The 21405-nt window shown below is 38.4% G+C and overlaps 1 pseudogene; it reads right to left on the bottom strand.

Annotated features, from left to right (window-relative positions):
* Positions 1–19560: 19560 nt before the first annotated feature.
* Positions 19561–20331, bottom strand: LOC142101834 (E3 SUMO-protein ligase NSE2-like; annotated as a pseudogene).
* Between the last annotated feature and the right edge of the window lie 1074 nt (positions 20332–21405).

Below are 21405 nucleotides of genomic sequence, written 5' to 3'. Positions count from 1 at the left end.
AGCCACATTGCTTCTCCTCTACAGAGATTTAGGTACCTGTCCCCCCCCCCTATGAGTGGTGTCAAACTTTTCCAACCCTATCAATTTCACCCCTAAGGCCTCATTTCTATTTTTCTCAGAAAAATGCCTAGAAACTCCATGTGTAAGTAATCCCTTAATGATGTTAGTACGATGTTCTCTAAATCTCATTTTCAACGGGCGTGTTGTTCAGCCTACATATTGGAGGCCACAAGGGGACTCCAATGCATAAACAACATATGACGTCTCACAATTAATAAATTGAGAAATAGTATATACCTTCCCATTTGAAGTTGATTTGACCTCTTTTGCCCCATTAGAGATATATTTACATGTGAGGCAAGTATTTTTGTTACATTTATAGCAACCATTTGGTCGCAGAGGGATCCAAGTGCCTTCTTTAGTGGATCTAGATGTTTATGGCCTAAAAAAACTAGGTGCTAACAAGCTCTTCAGATTGTAGTTCTTTTTGAAGATGACTTTGGGTTTATCTCCTATACAGTTACGTAGAATATTGTCCTGTTGTAGGATCTTAAAATTATCAGTGACGATTTTCCTAATCATATATAATTTGGTATTATACTTTGAGATAAATAACGGAAGATTATTATCTTTCCAAATCTTTTTACTTTTAGTTCGTTCCATATAGGGAATCAGTAGGTCATTTCTGTCTCTATTTAATGCATATTCTCTAGCTGTCTCTACTAATGGTTTAGGGTAATCTTTTTCAACAAAGCTGTCTTCTAATATTTGTGCCTGATTTTTGAAATCCTCATCTTCCATACAATTTCGGCGTATTCTCAACATTTGACCCTTTGGGATATTATTTATCCAAGGGCGATGATGGCCACTTGCATAATGAAGATAGGCATTAGAGTCAACCGGTTTACTATAATTAGAGGAGATAATCCGATCATCTTTAACAGAGAAAGTAATATCTAAGAAATTTGTCTCGAACAGATTGAATTGATATGTAAATTTAAGGTTGAAGTTGTTTGAGTTTAAAAATTCAACAAATTGGACAGCCAACTCCAGACTGCCCTCCCACACTATAAATAGGTCATCGATGAAACGGCCATATAGGACCAGGTTCGTACCGAACGGGCCACCCCACAGGTAGCGCTCTTCAAACGCACCCATGTAGAGGTTGCATAGCTCGGGGCAATCCTGGTCCCCATGGCCGTCCCCATGACCTGCAAATAGGTGGTGGAGTCAAATGTAAAATAGTTATGCATTAAGATGAATTCGATGGCACTAAGCAAAAACTCATTATGTGCAGCTACGGAGTTGACATCCTTTCTTAATACATCATCAATAGCTTTAAGTCCTTCTTTGTGTGGGATATGAGTATAAAGGGCCTGGACATCTAAGGTTAGAAATGCCAGGCCAGGTTTCCACTTAATATTATTAGTAATTTGAAGAATATGTGTAGTATCTCAGATGTGAGACCTCTGAGTAGTTACATATTTCTGAAGATAATGGTCTACATAAAAAGACGAATTAGACGTCAGAGATCCCAGACCAGAGATAATTGGTCTCCCTGGTGGGAGAGTAAGGGATTTATGGATCTTTGGCAAATAATAAAAGATAGGGGTTACTGGATGTCTAGGGAATAAAAATTCGTCTTTTGTAATAATGCCCTCAGTTATCACATTTTCTAGAAGGACTCTCAATTGTTCTTGGAACAGTTTTGTGGGATCACTCCCTAGGACACTATAAAACATGGAGTCATTTAATTGGCTTAATGCTTCCTTAACATAGTCGGATTTATCAAGTATAACGACTTCCCCTCCCTTGTCCGCCTGCTTTATGACAAGGGAGGTGTCGTTCTGTAGACTCTTTAAGGCTCTCCTTTCTAATTTCGATAAATTATTTTTCTCAAGGTTCTTTCTACTGTTATCAATATTGGTATTACATAATGACTTTAAGCGCTCCAAAGTATTTTGGTAGAAAGCTTGAATAGGGAAACTTTTATGACTAATAGGGAAGAAATCAGATTTATTTTTGAACTTAACTGGATCTTCCTGTTTAGTTTGATTAGTAATATCGAATAAAACTTTCGGTGATTAAGTCAGATCATTTGTATTACCTTCTTCCCATAATTCATCCAACATTATTAGACCATTAAGATCCCCAGAATCCAGCACAATAGGGGTACTTTCATTCAAATCCCTTTTATTTAAATTCTTTGATGCAAAATAGCGTTGTCGGCAAAGGGCTCGGGTATATCTGTTCAACTCTGTAAAGATATCGAATAGATTGGGGTCTATACTAGGGGCAAATTTAAGGCCTTTAGATAAAAGTTTAACCTGATTTGGATAAAGAGGTTTACTGGAGAGGTTAAAGATCGCCTTTGTATTTATTGGGCTGTTTGATATCGTTTGGGTTCTTTTTCCTCCTCTCGTTCCTCTTGATCTCTTAGCCTTTTCGGGGTTCTTGGCCCCAGAACTCCATATCGATCTCTGTTGGGATGGTACCTCCCTAGATCTTCTCTGTCTAAAAAAATCATCATCATCTTCATATTGAATAGAATCTCGTCGCTGTTTGGGTCTAGCTCCCAAAAGACTGAAGCTATCTCTTCTTTTTCTCCTAAAATTATTTCTAAATGGCGGGGAGTGAACCAGTCTTTTCTCTGGATTATTTTTTTGATTAACAACATTATTACTCATGTTATCTTTTTTATCAATTTGTCCTTTTCTTAACATTGGTCTGAAATCAGATGTGTCTTTATATCTTTGTTGGGTCACAAAATCCCTCTCTCCAATGATATTATTTTTTTTAGATATTTTTCTTTTATCCATCTTGATATTCCCATATTTATAATCAGTTAAGTCTCTAGAGAGTTTTTTTCTTTTTTGTCTCCACGACTTCTTTTTCATATAATTCTACACATCTGTTATTGTACTATCACGGGTGGCGAAGTCGGGGTCCTCTTTAAATTGCATTAGATTGATTTCAATTTATTTTATTCAGTTTATCTTTTTATTGCAACAAGATTTGTTATATCAAATGGATGTAGAGTATATTGTAATACAACTTATATAGCACACTGGGCATACAAATTAATTAAATCATTGGAGAGATACTGTCATTAAAAATATTAGTAAAAAGGTGTGATTGAACCAATTAAATCCATGAAGGAAGGGCTATATAAGGTCCTATGGTGAAACAGCTGGGATGGAGGCTTGATAAAGTCCACAATGTAGTGGATGAAATGCGTTGCCTTGAAATATCTACTTATCCGCTGGAGATATATGTGTTACATCTCTGCCACCTATAAAGACACTAGTGACCCATTGCACTCACTTATGATCGAGCGGCTCTTATGGTCACAGTTTAGTAGGAATTAACGGACGGCAGAATTGTTCCCCCCGGACATCTACAGGTGCGCATCTGGTCTATCCAATTACTGGACTTTACACGCTGCTATGCAGACGGCACCAACCTGGAGGAGACTCTAATGCACCATATGCTGCTATATGCGGCTATACGAATAGTGAGTACCTAGAGGAGACTACATCGGAACTTATCGGACTCTCTGGTGAAACTAAGGGGACTCAAGTAAGTGTGGCATTTCTATGCTAACCCCTATTTATCGCCCAGTTTTATTTGCCATTCCTCCAACCTCCTTACATTGGTGTTTTCCATCTAAACAAGTATTTACGGCAAGATTTGGGGGCACATTTATCATTTATCGGACAAAACGAGAAATACTTATCAATCCTTATCGCATGGATAAGGATTGATGTATTTCTCAAATTTATTAAAAATGGAACACAAAAACAGCAGTTCAGAAAAACTGCTGTTTCTGTGATAAAAAAAAACCATACTCACCACTGCCTCTTCGGTCGCGCTGGCTCCGGATCTCCTCCTCTTCGGCTTACTTTATCTTCTTCATGCTACTGCGCATGTGCCGATCGGAGAACTTGAGGCTGTGACAGGGAGGGATCACAAGATCACTCCCTGCGCATGCGCTGTCCAGCTCTGCTCTCCGGAGCAGAGCTGGACATACCGAAGAGCACAACTTTTACAAGTAATTCCTATGATGTACGCCAGCTATTTTTTCGGGACTTGTTAGATTGCGGCCAGGAGCAGTCACCATTCTGTTGAATGGTGACTGCTCGCAAAATCGATCAGGAGTGCAAAGCAGCAGATATCAATGATATCTGCTGCGATGCACCTTTAATAAATTTGCGGAGAGCACATCCAGGCCTAATTTACACGGTAAGTGCGTGATAGTGCACTACCGTGCTTTCTTAAATATACCCCTTGGAGGAGACTCTGTTGATTCTTATGCTGCCATATGCGGTTATACGAACAGTGAACATCCAGAGGAGACTCTATCGGGACTTATCTAATTTTCTGATGTAGCTAAGGGGCTCAAATAAGTGTGGCATCTTCACGCTAACCCCTACCTATTGCTCAGTTTCATTTGCTATTCCTCCCACTTTCCATATATTGGTGTTTCTTTCATCTGATTAATATCCAGCTGGCAATTCATATCTACATACAAGATCTTTTCCGGATTGGTATACCCTATTTCATATTGACTATCTACTATAAGTCAAATATTTATATTGCCCTCTTGATTGTGCTATATACCAGGGGTATTTGCCATATGTTGTTTATTTTGTTATCTGTATTGAATAACTATCCTTATTATATGGGGTATTTTAATTATTAAACTGTATGATTCATTTCATATCTGATGTATGTATTTTTATACTGGTAGATATTATATCAACCAGCACACATTTAGGTGGGTGACCTCCAGCGCTGTACATATTATTAGAAAATTGAGGAGTCCATGTCTCGAAAGGTCAAAGCTGTTTTGGCAACACAAGAAGGGACCTACACAATATTAAGCTGGTGGTTTTAATGTTGTAGGAAAAAACCTCCTAGGCGCTGAACTACAAACTCAAGTTTTAATGTTGTGGCTAATTGGAGTATATGAGAGGCTCTATAGAGAGGAAGGTAGTGTAGCAGCATCTGATGTGAGCCAGAATCTCAGGGAGGACCCCAGAGAGGGGTAAGTAAGAGGATGCAAGAGGCAGTGAGTGTGTCCCAGGAAGGGCTGAGAGCTGCACAAATGAGAGACCAAGGGAAATTACCCTCAGAGTCTAAGATGAGTGTGTGTGGTATCCTTCCCACAGATGAGGGATGAACAGCAGTTGAGAGTGTAGAGCTGCATAAGAGACTCTGCGCTGGATAAGGGAGATACGTGCAAGGAGTGAAGCACACACTTGATACGTGGAGTCTCCATATGTATATAATAGATAAATGTATAAAATAATAAATGTATAAATAGAAGCGGAGAGGATATAGACTAAGTGTGCCTTTGTATCTCCTCACCCAGTAGCATCAAAAATTAGCATGTTATATGTCCACAACCCAGTGCTTTGTGACTAAATACTTGGGCTGTAAAGTAACATGGATGCTGCTTGAAACCAGTCACCCTGTGACTTGCTTCAACACCTAGCAAAGTTGGTAGAACAGAAAAAATTCAACCAAGCATAGCTACTTCAATGCTGGCCACTTACCTGAATACCATTCTTGTCTCCCTGGCTCTTCCAGTACAGGCTTCTCTTCCATCAGCACTGGACATTAGTGGTTCCATCTGCCTCAAGTTTGTGCCTTCTTTATTACAGACAATTTTGAGGGTGTTCCCAAAAAATGCCGGGATTTCTTAATCAATGCGCAATTCATTTTGAGCTCATATGGCTTGAGACTAGCAGGGCATGCAAGATTTAAAAAGACATTCTCACTGATTTCAAGGTATTACTGGTGTCCCATTATCTTACAGAAAGTCCAGCAACATATCCAAGCTTATACCATCTGTTGCCGGCATAAGGTCTCCTGGCAAGCTCTCATGGGTCTTCTTCTGTCCGTACCTATTCCTGTCAAACTATGGTCCTACATCTTCATGTACTTTATTTTAGATCTGCCTAATAATAAACGCCTTAACACTGTCCTGGTAACGGTGGACCACTTTCCAAAATGGAACATTCTGTATCCTCAAAAACTACCTTCCGCACCAACCTTAGCTATGTTTTTTATCAAAGAGATCTTCCCACCTTCATGGCTGACATTAGATAATTGTCTCGGACAAGGGTGTTTAGTTCAACTTGCGATTTTGGAAGGCTTTCTGCAAAGAGCTGGGAATTATCCTCAACTTGTCTTCTGGATATCATCCACAGTCGAACAGGCAGACAGGATGGGTGAATCGTGACCTGGAGCTCTTCCAAAGAGGTTATACATTCAAAAATCAAGATACATGTAATGACTCACTTGCATGGGCAGACTTTGCCCACAATAACCATCTGTATGAGTCTCTGGTCCATGACTTCTCCCTCACTTGGTCCCAAACAAGCAAAAAAAAATTGGAAACCTCCCATCATTACAAAGTAGCCACTGATAAAAAAACAAGTACTAGTTCAGACACTGCAAGTAGATTGTGGGATTTGGTTATCCACAAAGAATCTAAGACTCTGTATACCCACCATGAAGTTAGTTCTCTATTATATTGGACCCTTCTAAATTTTACAAGTAATTAATACTGTGATTTTCAAACTAGAGTTACCTTCTACACTTAGAGGAATAGCGGAGAGGAATAGAGAAGTGTGAAGACCTTGGACTCAGGAGAGAAAGAACATAGGGTAATGGTTCTGTCAAGAGGATATTTGGATTAGTTTTGCCTTTAATGTAGGTGGTGATGTGAGCAGTGAGGGAAGAGTAGGTGGGTGATGGGGGAGTTCATGGTGGCAAAAAGGTTTAAGGGGGATATCGGATGTAATGGAAAGGTCAAAGGTAGGATTTCTTGGCAAGAGAGCAGGTATTATAATAAGGATATAAGCTGACTTTGAAGTGGGTGGTCAGTGTCAGAGCTAGATTTTTTTCCATTGGTGCTCAGGAAACTCTTTTGCATGTTGCGATTCTGTTTGGAGTGCTAGGTTTGGGGTTTGGATTGCTAAAAAGAAAGTTGTGTTATAGATAGAGATTGAACCATTTGTGCAGAACAGGGTAGAGACAGGGAGAGCAGAGGTTTAAGAGAGGCTGAGAAGAGGATAGGGTAAAGACCATTTAAGTGTTGATGTGTCTGCACATATTTGAGTGCAGGTGGCAGAGCAGGTGGCAGAGCAGGAGGCAAAGAAAAGGAGATTGTGATCAGAGAGTGGGAAGGCTGAATTAGTGAAACTGTAGATATCCTATAGATGGGAGAACATGAGTTTCAGGGATTGTTTGTCGTGATTTAAAAAGAAGGCATTCAAAAGCAGAGATGTGGATTTACATTCCATACGGTACTTAACTCATTTATATATTTTTCTACAGCGTACAAGGAATGTGCCCATGTGTTCATGACGTCAAATCTTAAAACATAGTATTTATCTTGAGGAAAATTGGGATATGGGATTGTCCAAAAAGAAGGAGTAGGAGTTGTTTATTATATTAACAAGTCTGTGGTAAGAACAAGGTAAACGAATATGACATGGAGTGTGTCAAGGTTTCTAAAGCAACAAGTTGACGCTTGGAATATGAGCGGTACTATTCAATAAGATAACAAGAATGTCCGATTTTTTATGACAATTAGTTGTAGAACTAGGGATTGATTATACAGAGTTTCTGTTAAAAAATGCCCAAAAAGTGCAACATTAAGAGTAAAAAAACCTTTCTAATTTGTTTAAGTATTCATTTTCAGTATGGAATGAATGAACCAAGGTTTCTATGGCAACCAGTCGCCACACTTAGGATCGAGCATATAAAGGTATTTTTAGAAAAAGTCTCTGAAATAGTAAAAACAATTATACAATAAGATATTGAAAGTAAGACGTGGTTACCATTGTTCTGGAATGAAACCATATGTCATTCAAACCGCCAGAATGGTTTTATTTTAGGGTGCATAAGATAAATAATTAAAGGTGGGTAATACTATGGAATAGTACAAAAATATTTTGAGGATTGGATGTTATTTATTGTGCTTTATACTATGTATGCAGTTTATTATAATGCTATGATTGACTGACCAACATGTATGCCCTGACAAAGACTCCAGTGAATGGGTCGAAACATGTCAGCAGAGAACGAGACCAGAAGTGGAAACACTACTTTAGCTTAATGGTGTGCTAGAGCTACTATAACCTGGAACGTTTAACATTTGTGTCATGCCTGAGGATCTATGCATACCCAGACTAGGTTGTGTCTCTGGAGTTAGGCTGGTGACTACGTACACAAAGTTGGGTGGCCTGATTATGTTCTTTTTCATGTAGGTGTAAGGACAGGTACAGGTGGTGATAAACTAACAGAGAAGACCAGACAGGAACTGAATTGCTGAACCTGGAATGGAACCGAAATGCTGGAGCAGGAATGTTGGAACCGGAATGCTGGTTGACAGACCCGGAATGCTGGAACAGGAATGCTGGATGATGGAAACGGAATGAAACCGGAATGCTGGAACCGGAATGCTGGATGATGGAACCAGAACAGAACCAGAATGTGGAAACCGGAATGGAACTGTTAATGCTGGAACCAGAATACACAAGGAATGGAGTTGGAATACTGGAACCGGAATGGAACCTGAATGCTGGAACCGGACTGGAGCTGGAATGCAGACTACACTGTCTGATCTGGAACAACAGAAAGGACTGCAGACTGCTGGGAACCAGTTTAGCTTTTGAAATAACAATGTTGCACTGGCAACAGATAAGGGCTCCAGGAAGTCCTTTTATAGTAGTTGATAATTCCTTATTAGAGACTGTGGACAGCTGGGCAGAAGCAGCACTCTGAGTTGCTGAGATGGATCAGGTGACCATATCCAAGATGGCAGCCCCCAGGAACTGTTTTTTAAGGAAAACCTGAAAGGGAGGCTGGTATCCCCTGATTGGCACCTTTGGGGTGCCAGAGTACTAGGTCTATCCTAACTCCAGCCATTTATGGGGCTGTATTACTATTGGTCTGATTTCACGGTTCCTAAATCGGGTCGCTTGACTCTCCTCTTGGATTCTCCCTTTTGGTTTTGTAAGTTGTCTCTGTTCTTTGATCCTGGCCTGTTTGACTATTCTTCTGGATCCTTCTTGGGTACTGCACAAACTGCACAACTTGACCTCACTTTTCCGACTACCCTTTTGCTATCACCTATCTCGCTGGTAGTCCTCTTGGAGAACCGCAACCTGCATGTCTTTCGCAGCCATCGTCGGACTGACCCACCGGAAATATCACTGGTGGGCCCCGCTGCCTCATGGCCACACCCCCTTTCAAAAGTGGGTGGATCTGCCCCTGGGGACACGTTGTCCCCACTAAGGAGCCCACTGTCCTCCCCCGCGTCCCCGTTGCTTTAAATGTGATCGCAGCTGCGATCGCATTTGGAAGATGACAGGCTATATATATGTGTGTGTGTCATATATATATATATATATATATATATATATGTGTGTGTGTCATATATATATATATATATATATATATATATATATATATATATATATGTGTGTGTGTGTCATTTATTTATCTATCTATCTATCTATCTATATATATATATATATATATATATATATATATATATATATACACGACACACACATTATAGAACACTATAAGGAGGGGGTGATGGGACCTTTAATTTAATGCTGAGGTGTTTTGGGTCTATAATTAAATGTGGGGCTGAGTGTGGGGAGGAGAGCTATCTATTAAATGTGAATATTATTTAATGCTGGGAATGGTTGTGGGAAATGGATGTATTAAATGTAAATGCTATTAATTTATTGCTGGGGCTGTTTGAAGGGAGGGTATCAGGTTTATTTATGAAATGGGAATACTATTAATTTAATGTTGGGCCTGGAGGAAGGCCTAAGTATTAATTGTGGGTCCTATTTATTTAATGCCGAGGCTGGATGGAATTTTCTAAATGTACACATTATTTTTTCCAAATAGGGCCCCTCAACATTCCAGGATCCACACAAGTCGCAACTAAAGAAACCAGCAGCCACAGATGGTAAAAGTGACAAGAACAGGTAGGACAGTCTGTCAAATGTTCTGAGTCTAGTGCAGGCTTGGCTAACCTGTGGCACTCCAGGTGTTGTGAAACTACAAGTCCCAGCATACCCTTCCAGCAATAAGCTGCTATATAATGGCAAAGCATGCTGGGGCTTGTAGTTTCACAACACCTGGAGTGCCACAGGTTAGCCAAGTCTGGTCTAGTGGGACAATCCTGATTTTTGGTGACTGTTCTGCCAATCTAAGGGGCAGGTCAACACTGTGTACTCTTTATATACACACTACATTATTTATATACTACACTATGGTGCTAGCTGTCCTTCGTGGGCTGACCACTCCACCACTAGTGTCTGGTCACGCCTCTATGATGGCCGGCCACACCCCCACTGGTGGGCCTCTAGCGTTGCAGTCCCCCGGTAGGCCCTTCATGCCCCAGTTCGACACTGCTCGCAGCTAAACCCAAACTCCTTTGCAGGGGTCCCTGGTGAAGGCTAGAGGCACGTTAGACTCCGCGTCTCCAGATAGGGTGGCGCTAATATCAGAAGATAGCTCTTCCACCTGACAAAGCTGTTACAGCCTGTTAGCAAGTCACTACATGTGTCAATCACTGATAGGACTGGTGTGAAGAGAATAGCAGTTCACAATCCCCATAGCAAATCAAGTGCCTATACAAATATGTTTAAATCTCTAATGCATTTCGTTATAACAAAGTATAACTTGTTCAGATGTTTGAAAATAGTCTGAGAGCTTAGATTGTATATCCATTAAATAGATCAAACAAACACACTTTAATGTTATATTAAATAACATTTGTATGTGGACTTAAGAGTAAAAAACTAGGATTTGAGCAGAGGAGAATCATAAATTCATATTAATTGTATCATTCCCATAAATCTAACATTTAATATATAAATATATCATATAGATAACAAATAAAATAAACATTAAAAACAATAAAATAAATTGTAAACACTTATACTGCAATAATTGATAATGTAAAAAACAATATTATCACAAAAATTTATGTGATAATATTAAATCAAATTAATATAAATTACATTGATTACTAATCTATCATTATCATTAGTTTTCATTTTTATGTTTTAATTTTTAATTTTTGTTTTTATCCTATTTATTAATTATATATACAATAATTATATAAAAAAATAAAATGAATAAGCAAATGAATAAATGTAAATACATGATTAATAATAAATTATAAATTATCATTGTTATTTATTTATGTGAGTATAATTTTATGGTTTCAACAGACTATACCATTCTGATCTACAGTCTCATTTAAACCATTAGGGGACAGATATTCTAGTTCTTGAATCCACAAAGCTTCCCTGCCTCTTTCTGTTGTTTCAATCTGTTCTATCCCATAAATGTGCAGATGTGAAGGATCTGAATTATGAACACTTTCAGCATGTTGAGACACACTATGGTTCTTTATGATATTTCTTTTATGTTCCACAAATCTACTTTTTAATTTTCTTGTAGTTCTGACTAGATATTGTAGCTGACAGTACATACATGGCTAAAAGTTTTGTTTGAGAATGACACAAATATTTATTTTTAAAAAAGTCTTCAGCCTCAGTTTTTATGATGGCAATTTTCATATACTCCAAAATGTCATGAAGAATGATCATATGAATTGCAATTAATTTCAAAGTCCCTCTTTGCCAGGACAATGAACCTTATCCCAAAAACAACATTTCCACTGCATTTCAGCCTTGTCACAACAGGACCAGTTGACATCAGGTCAGTGATTCTCTCATTAACACAGATGAGAGTGTTGACGTGTACAAGGCTGCAGATCACTCTGTCATACTGATTGAGTTAGAATAACAGACTGGAAGCTTTAAAAGGGGGGTGGTGCTTGATATCATTGTTCTTCCTCTGTTAACCATGGTTACCTGCAAGGAAAAACGTGCAGTCATCACTGTTTCGGACAAAAGGGATTCACAGGCAAGGACATTGCTGCTAGTAAGATTGCACCTAAATGAACCATTTATCGGATCATCAAGAACTTCAAGGAGAGAGGTTCAATAGTTGTGAAGAAGGCTTCAGGGCACCCAAAAACGTTCAGCAAGCACCAGGACCATCTCCTAAATTTGAATCAGCTGCGGGATCGGGGCACCACCAGTGCAGAGCTTGCTCGGGAATGGCAGCAGGCAGGTGTGAGTAAATCTGCACTCACAGTGAGGCGAATACGTTTGCCTGCTGTCAAGAAGGCCAGCAAAGAAGCAACTTCTCTCCAGGAAAAACATCAGGGACAGACTGATATTCTGCAAAAGGACATGGATTGGACTGCTGAGGACTGGGGTAAAGTAATTTTCTCGGATGAATCCCCTTTCAAATTGTCTGGGGCATCTGGAAAAGCGCTTGTCCGGAAAAGGAAATGTGAGCGTTACCATCAGTACTGTGTCATACCAACAGTAAAGCATTGTGTGGGGTTGCTTCTCAGCCAAGGGAGTGGGCTCACTCACAATTTTGCCTAAGAACACAGCCATAAATAAAGAATGGTACCAAACCATCCTCAAAGCAACTTCTCCCAACCATCCAAGAACAGTTTGGTGACAAACAATGCCTTTTCCTGCATGATGGAGCACCTTGCCATAAGGCAAAACTGATAACTAAGTGGGATCAAAACATTGAAATTATGATTCCAGGACCAGGAAAATCCTCAGCCTTTAATCCCATTGAGAACTTGTGGTCAATCCTCAAGAGGCAGATGGACAAACAAAAACCCACAAATTCTGACAAACTCCAAGCACTGATTAGGCAAGAATGGGCGGCTATCAGTCAGTATAAGGACCAGAATCTGATTGACAGCATGCCAGGACAAATTGCAGAGGTCTTCAAAAAGAAGGGTCAACACTGCAAATATTGACTCTTTGCATAAACTTAATGTAATTGTCAATGAAAGCCTTTGACGCTTATGAAATGCTTGTAATTTTTCTTCAGTGTACCATAGCAACATCAGACAAAAAGGTCTAAAAACACTGAAGCAGCAAACATTGTGAAAATCAATACTTGTGTCATTCTCAAAACTTTTGCACATGAATGTACATTATAGAGCATAAAGAACAAATTCTGCATTGTAGTTAAAACAACTTTTAATTCTGAATTTTTCCTTACTTATACTAGACATAAATTCTGTAGCTTTATTTTCTATGTGCAGGTGATATAATTAGTCTTCCCACATTTGTAGCATACTAGAGGTTTCGCTGGAGCCCAGCTATTTTTATTTTCTACCACATTCATGTTCCTTATTTTATTATGTTTTTTCTTTCTAGGATCAAAGAATCTTGGAGCCAAAATATTACCAAGGTTGTTGGCTTTCCTGAAGATCATTGTTGAATTTTCGGGTAACTGCAATTTTAAAGGTTTTTCTTGTTTTAAAAGAGAATAGTTTTTCTTAATGATATTTCTAATTTCATAGGATCCTCTAAATTTAAAAATTGGTAATGAAAAGCATTATTACAAAAGGCTTCCACATTCTTATTCTTATTCTTTTTTGAGGTAAGAAATGTTTCTCTGTCCATTTTTTCCACCTCTTCAAAAGCTTTAACAAGAAAAAAAGTCAGACAACCTCTTTTCCTACAGTTCTCTAACATATTTTGAGCTTGTGCTTTGAAAGTATATTACAAGGAATAATTGCATTTCACTCGCATAAATTGACCCTTAGGTATATTTTTAATCTAAGGTTTATGATGTCCACTTTTATAATGAAGGTAGATGCACAAATCTACTTTTCTATAAAATGTGGATGTAGTTATTTGTGTATTCTGAACTGATAGAACCACATCCAGAAAATCAAAAAGTTTTGTGAGTGAATTTAAGGTTGTAGGGAGGTGTGTTGTATTAAGGTGTGTAACAAATTCCTGTGCTAACAAATTGTCCCCATCCCAAAAAAAAAAAACCCAAAAAATCTATGAAACGGCCATAGTAAACCAGATTTACAGCCCAGTCACTATCCCATATGTATTGGGATTCAAATCTCCCCATATAGAGATTAGTACAATTGGGCGCAAAGCTAGTCCTTATGGCCATTCCCATGATCTGTAAATAGATATCACAATCAAACAAAAATAATAATAATTGTGTGTGAGAAAATATAAAATTGATTCCAAGATAAACTTCTTATGTATTTCTGCAACCATATCTGTGCAACTCAATGGATTAGATGATGTGTTATGTTTCCATATAAAGATTAAACATCCACTGTCAGGAAAGCATAAGAATCCATCCAAACATTATTTTTTAGAGATCTTGTTATTTGGAGATTGCTAGTGTGATATTCCAACTATATTTAAACCAATAACAAAATCCAATGCAATAATTGCTTTAAAATTATGTTTTTCAGTCTATTTTCAAGATAACATATTCGACACGCATTGTGATTTACTTTAAATTGGACAAACATATCTTTGGAACTTTTATTGCTGAAATTACCAAACTAGTTACAGAGGTGATGGCTGTATTAAATCAGAAGTTATCCATTGAAATCATTCAAAGTTTTCTTTTTATATAGAGATAAATATTATGCGAGCAACTGCTTTCTAATACATAATAAGTGTACACTGAAAGGAAATTGTGTGAAATATTAGGGATTTGCCAATTTTATAATGAGTTTTTAACAACTATTGCAGTTATTTGTGTGCTTTTAGTACTAAATTTAAATTTCATTGATAGTTGGACATAGTGTGTTTTTATTGTATTATTATTATTATTATTATTATTATTATTATTATAAATCTATTATTAAGACATAGGTGCTGGTATACATTTTTACTGTTCTTTTTAAAAAGGTCAGCAAAAGTCTTTTTTCCAGCGGCCGCCTCTTTAATTACAAAGACACTTGGAGCGCTCAGTATTTGTTTGTTTGTGTTTGTGTTTATTGATATTAACTGAATCTGCATCCTCTTCTGGTTTTGGAAATGCTTTCTTTCTTGTGCTGCATGGGCAGTCATATGATCATAGGTCAGCACAGTGTAGCTGTTTACCTGATATTTTTCTTTGGCATTATGCTCACTTCTGGACATTTACTCCCCATATTCACAGAAGTTGTGGAGGCAGCGTGTGTTTTGACTATCACTTTGGCATTGAAGAAGTTGACAATTGCGTAATTTTATCTTTCAAATTGTGTAACTTTTTCTTATTCTTTGAAGCTAGAAAATGTATGTGCTTTTATGTGTCCTATTATTTCACATCTTTTTTTGTGCACAGTCAATAGAGCCAAAACAATTGTCCCATACATTGTTTACTAACATTGCTGTTTTTAACTTTTTTACATTTTGTAATACATTATTATTGTCATTTTTCGCTTGGTATGTGCCCTCCTGGCACTATATGCTGCATATAGGGCATATACAAACTTACCACTTAAGCTGTCAGCACATTATTAGGAGAAGAAAGCCCTTCCTAGCTTCACAAACACAAAATATAATGGAATAGAATAGGGGACCATTGACAAGTAAACAAAGACTTGTTTGGTGGTTTTGTGGGTTGCGAAAAATAATACCTGCTTTCTTTCTGTGCACATATTACCTATCCAAATCACCATTATTACATTTTTATTTCTGTTTTTGTTTTTGTATTTTAGTCTAGTAATATCTGAGAAAATAAAGGAATGCATAAAAAAATCAATGAAGTAATCAATTAATTATTTAAAACAATGATGTTAACCCTCAAAAATAAGACAATCAGTGTATAGATTTTGTTTTGATGGGAACCAGGTAAAGAACAGCTGAACTAATAATATCCAAGGAAAGGTAATAAATGCGTAGGGAAACATCTGTTTTAGTATTACTCTACAAATTACAGCACAATGTAGGATGCTGAGAGAGTGTGGCTCCATAGATGGAAGAAACTATTTTAATAATAAAATGAATTCATTTAAAAAAATTGCATGCGCTAAAGGTTAATGAGATCTATTAAAATTATCATTGCCAAAATCTAATTTAATGGTTTGTAAGAAGACAGGAGTCTTGTGATCAATGAGAACCATATTAAACAACAAAGCACATACAAAAGCAATATAAGCTAGGAATTTTAAAATGATTTTTTGCTGGGTTTAACAAACGTGGTATTTTGGCAAGCATTGTGCATGTGCTATGGAGATTCATTCTGCAATGGATAGAGGAAGCTTTTAACTTAAACAATTTATATGGTGAAAATCCAAGAATTCCATAAATATAACTAGGTTTGGCATTCCATATGTGAACCACATCCAGAAATTAAAAACATGGATATTTTGACATTTGGGTAGTATTAAAAACTGGTGAAATAAGCATAGTGTTCCATCGAATTGTAATCAATGCGGTCTACATTAAGTCATAAAATTGATTTTATTGGGATTGGAAAAGTGTGTCTTGATTGGACATGGCTGAGTTATATCCGAAAATGTTTTCAAGAATTGCATCAAAAAGTTAAAACATATGTTTAGAATTAATCGTTAATAAGTATGTGATAGGCCTGAATAAACTCGGAAACCTTCTAAACACGCTAATAAGTGAATGCTGCACTTATTTAGGGAAAGATTGCACCAAAATACAACATTAACAATCATAAAACAGCAAAAAGTATAAAGATGGCACATCCACGTTTGAACCAAGATCTGTCATATTCACCTTAAATAAACAGTTTTTCTCAATGTTCCTCCATGAAAAACTGTTAATGTTAATTCTTCAAATGCATGATTTTCTCAATACATTTCTCAACACATTTTTCCAAGGAAATTTAACTTGCATTTCACAGATCATCCCTTACTGTAGTCTACTTAAACACTTGGAGCCTGATTCATGTTCCGAATAAACCTGCACACAAGTTGCATTTAAAAAAAGGAGCCTGCAACTTGAGTGGAGTTCAAATCCAAGAGGATTTCAAGATAAGCTCACATTTGAATCTAGGTGTAAATACTCTCTGCATAACCAATAAGTGCTGTATGTTAACAGACAGTACAGAGTGCAGTTTACAAACGAACGTATGTGCAAAATAAAGTCACATCAAAACTCATAAAAAAAAATCCTATTATAAAATAAATTTTGGATCTGGAGTAAGTTCATGTTTTGGTTTTGGCAAAACCGCCCTCAGGTGTTTTGGTTTTGGTTTTTGATTTGTATTTTTAGGAAAACTTGCTAAAATATGCTAAAAACACATAATTTTGCTCTTTATTTGTTCCTATATTTATTAGAGATGCTCACTGACCCCCGTGAAGTGTTTTTGTTTTTGGATCTGGATTAGCTTTGTGTTTTGGTTTTGGTTTTGGCAAAACCGCCCTAGGGTGTTTTGGTTTTGGTTTTGGTTTTGGATTTGGATTTTAAAGAAAAATTGCTAAACTATGCTATAATCACATAATTTTGCTCTTTATTTGTTCCTATATTTATTAGAGATACTCACTAATCCCCGTGATGTATTTTTGTTTTTGGATCTGGATTAGCTTTGTGTTTTGGTTTTGGTTTTGGCAAAATCGCCCTCGGGTGTTTTGGTTTTGGATTTTTAAGAAAAATTGCTAAAATATGCTAAAATCACATAATTTTGCTCTTTTTTTTTGTTCCTACATAATTATTAATCTCAATAACACTGATTTCAAGTCATTCACAGTCAATTTTGACCACGTCACAGGTCACAATATTATTTTCATACACTTTCAAACAAAGACCGCAGCAGTTCTTGCCAGTGATAAGAAGAAGGCCATTGTCATGCCTGGGCATAAGACCAAAAAAATCCACCTCTTAAGTGTGGAATTATTTTTACCCAAATCCTGACAACGGTTAGCTAGCCATTTGTAGCGTTTGTAAAGCCACAGTCAGTAGAGGTAGGGACCTTAACCATCTACGATCCTCATCCATGTTACGTCATTTGAAGCGAGTTCATGGAAAGCTTTTGGGAAGATCAGAAACTTATGGTAAAAATATAACAACAAGCAATCCAGCATCAGCTACCACGCTTCTCTCATCTAGATCCCATCACCTGCAATCTAAAAACCCAACACCTTCATCATTAATATCCTCACAAGTGATCAGAGTTAGTCCTGCATCCAAGTTGCTAATGCAAGATAACTCCTCCCCTATCCAGGACTCCTCAGAAGAATCCTTGTGCCTTAGGCCCACTGCTGCTGCTCCTGCTGCTCCTGCTGCTCCTGCTGCTGGGGGTGGATCTTCATCCCAGAATCAGGCCAAGAAGAAGACTACTAGTAGTTTACAACAATTAACTGTTAAACATTCTTTAGCAAGATTGAAAGCTGTCACTCAGTCGCAAAGCGGATCACAGACGCCATGTCGACTATGCTAGTATTAGATCTGCGTCCAATATCCACTATTAATGCAGCTGGTGCTAGACAATTACTTGAGGTCTTGTGTCCCGTTACCAAATTCCATCACAACACCATTTTACTTGAAAAGCTATTCCTCACCTATATCAAAAGGTTTGTAAAAATGTAATTTATGGTCTACAAAATGCCATTCTACCCACAGTACACTTAACCACAGATATGTGGACAAAAGGAGAGGCAAACTAAAGATTATATGACTGTGACAGTCCACTGGGTTGGTGATTCGCCTTCACCAGCAGGAACAGCAGCAGCATGTACCCAAGTACGTCACATTTTTCTGAGGCAGGCTACTCTGTGTATCATCTTCTTCACTAAGAGGCATATTTTTATTATTATTATCGTAGATTTGTAAGGCACCACAGTGCTCCAGAGTGCCGTACAGTAGAGAAGGCAAGGACATACATAAAACAAGACATACGTAAAACAAGCACAAACAAGGCAGTCAAGATGAAAACAAAGGGTATGGAGGACCCTGCTCATTAGAGAGCTTACATTCTAAAGGGAAGAGGGCATAGCTGAAACAAGAGGAGCGAGTGTGGCTCAGAGTGAAGATTGGGATTGTTGCGAGGGTGCATTAGTGTGAATAGTGTTATCGACGATAAGGTCACCTCTAAATAAGAGATCGGTTTTAAAAGAGCATCTAAAGATTTGAAGGCTGTGGGAAAGTCTGATTGAGTGTGGTAGGGAATTCCATAAGTGGGGAGCAGCACGGAAGTTTGAGGTGGTTATCAGAGACGAGACAAGGCGCAGGTCAGAGGTTATACCGCTGACAACCTGCTTGAAAAACTAAAGGATATCATTGCAACATGGCTTATCCTGCTTGGACTCTCCTAAGGATATGTGATTTCTGATAACGCCACCAATATTGTTAGAGCATTACAGCAGGGGGAATTCCATCACATTTCCTATTTTGCTCACACAATCAACTTGGTGTTACAGAACTTTTTAAAAAATGACAATGACATGCAGGAGATGCATTCTGTGTCCCTAAATATTTTGGGTCATTTTACTTCCTGTAAGGTGTTTAGTTTCTCGGGTGGAGATACCCGGGGAACGGAGTGTGACAGGTATAAACACAATAGTTTTATTAACAAAGAACAACATTGCTTGTAAACATGAATGTCTAAATAGACGTGTATATGTATTACTCAAACGTTCCACTTTGCTGCTGTTTCATCAGTATAGCACAAAGTGTTTGTAATCTGCACTTTACGTCAAAGGTACCTAGCTATATTTAAATTTTTGGGGAATTGGGACTTATTCAAAGCTCCATGATGACCTTGCTTTTTACTGTGAATTTCAATGGCTCTTTTTAGTGCATTGTTTGGAACAAGATCCGATAAACTCATGTCAGAGTGATCACAGCCAATTTTTGGACACCTTGCGAATTTACCCTTCTGAAGTTTGTTGTCAATGAGCCTTTCAATTGCTTTTCTTTCATACGTTTGACCACATACATTGTTTTTCACTGGGATCACCATCTCCAACTGTGTTATAGGAGTACACTGGGTGACGACGATCTCCTCGTCTTCTTCTTCCAAAAACTAGTCTGCAGGGGGCAGTGACACACCAATTTGCTTTCTCAGGTCTCTTAGCAGCTCTTTAAACTGGACATATTTATCGTCCTGCCTCTGGGACTCCTCTGTATTATTCTTCTGAAGTGCAGTGTATTTCTCATGTACAAGCTCTCTTAAATCCAGGATCTCATCCAGTGGGTCTCATTTTAACTTAAATACAGTCTCCTCAACTGCGTCTATATATTGGTTTAAATCTCTGTTCAATGTAGCGTATTCCAACACGACAGATTCCATGCTTCCCACATGTTCCATGTCACAGTCTGTCTGAAACAGATTTAATGCCACTCCAGTTGTAATATCCACTCCCGTGTCTAGATAAGTTTGGCAGTTCTTCAGACATGAGAGGGAGGTATCCACAGAGGAGAAGGAGATTAAAGAGCAGACATGGTTAAATAGTGTAGAGTTCATTGACAGCACTGTTCGACTTAAAGCAGCTAAGCTATTGGTAGCTTGTTTTGTGGGGGCCCAATCAAACCAAACACTTCAGCCACAAAAGTGGCACTGCTTGTCGTTGGAGTGCTTGGTTTGTTAAACTGTTCATCTTTTTAATATTTTACATAAGGGTGGGTGGCCAAGGACAATTCCATCTTGCACCACTGACTACTGCTGCCATGTTCCACATCTCTGTGGTAAGCTGTGCTTAATTGCTGCTGTGTCTATGGACTCCGCTGACCTCTGCGCACCTGTTCCGCTTACCTGTGGTAATCGCTGTGATTAACATCCACTGCTTTCTCGGCCTGCACCACTGACTACTGCTGCCGTGTACCACATCTCTGTGGTAAGCTGTGCTTCATTACGGCTGTGTGTCTGGACTCCGCTGACCTCTGCGCACCTGTTCCGCTTACCTGTAGTTATCACTGTAATTAACATCCACTGCCTACTCAGCCTGCACCACTGACTACTGCTGCCGTGTTCCACATCTCTGTGGTAAGCTGTGCTTCATCGCTGCTGTGTGTCTGCACATTGCTAATCTCTGTGCACCAGTTCCACTACCGTGGTAATCGTTATGATCAACGCCCGCTATTCATCCTGTCTACACCGCTGACTACTGCTGTTTCGTTCCACATCCTTGTGGTAAGTTGTGGCTCATTGTTGCTGTATACATCTGGACTCTGCTGATCTCTGTGCACCAGTTTCACTACTTGTGGTAATCGCTGTGATTAACAACCACTACCTACTCAGTCTGCACTATTGACTATTGCTGCCTGTTCAATATCCCTGTGGTAAGCTCTGGCCCATCGTTACTGTATATATTTGGACTATGCTAATCCTTGTGCATCACTTCCATTATAGTGGCAATCGCTAGGATCAACGCCTGTCATCTATCCTGGCTACACTGCTGACTACTGCTGTTTCGTTCCAGATCCTTGTGGTAAGATGTGGCTCATCATTGCTGTATATACCTGACTCTGCTGCCCTCAGTGTACCTGCCGTGGGAACAACTCTTGCTATCTACCCTATCAACATCATTGTCTAGTGCTG

Source organism: Mixophyes fleayi, chromosome 9 (assembly GCF_038048845.1).
Source record: "Mixophyes fleayi isolate aMixFle1 chromosome 9, aMixFle1.hap1, whole genome shotgun sequence".
Lineage (NCBI taxonomy): Eukaryota > Metazoa > Chordata > Amphibia > Anura > Limnodynastidae > Mixophyes > Mixophyes fleayi.
Note: the sequence above shows the minus strand (reverse complement) of the source record. Positions and strands in the feature narration are given on the sequence as shown.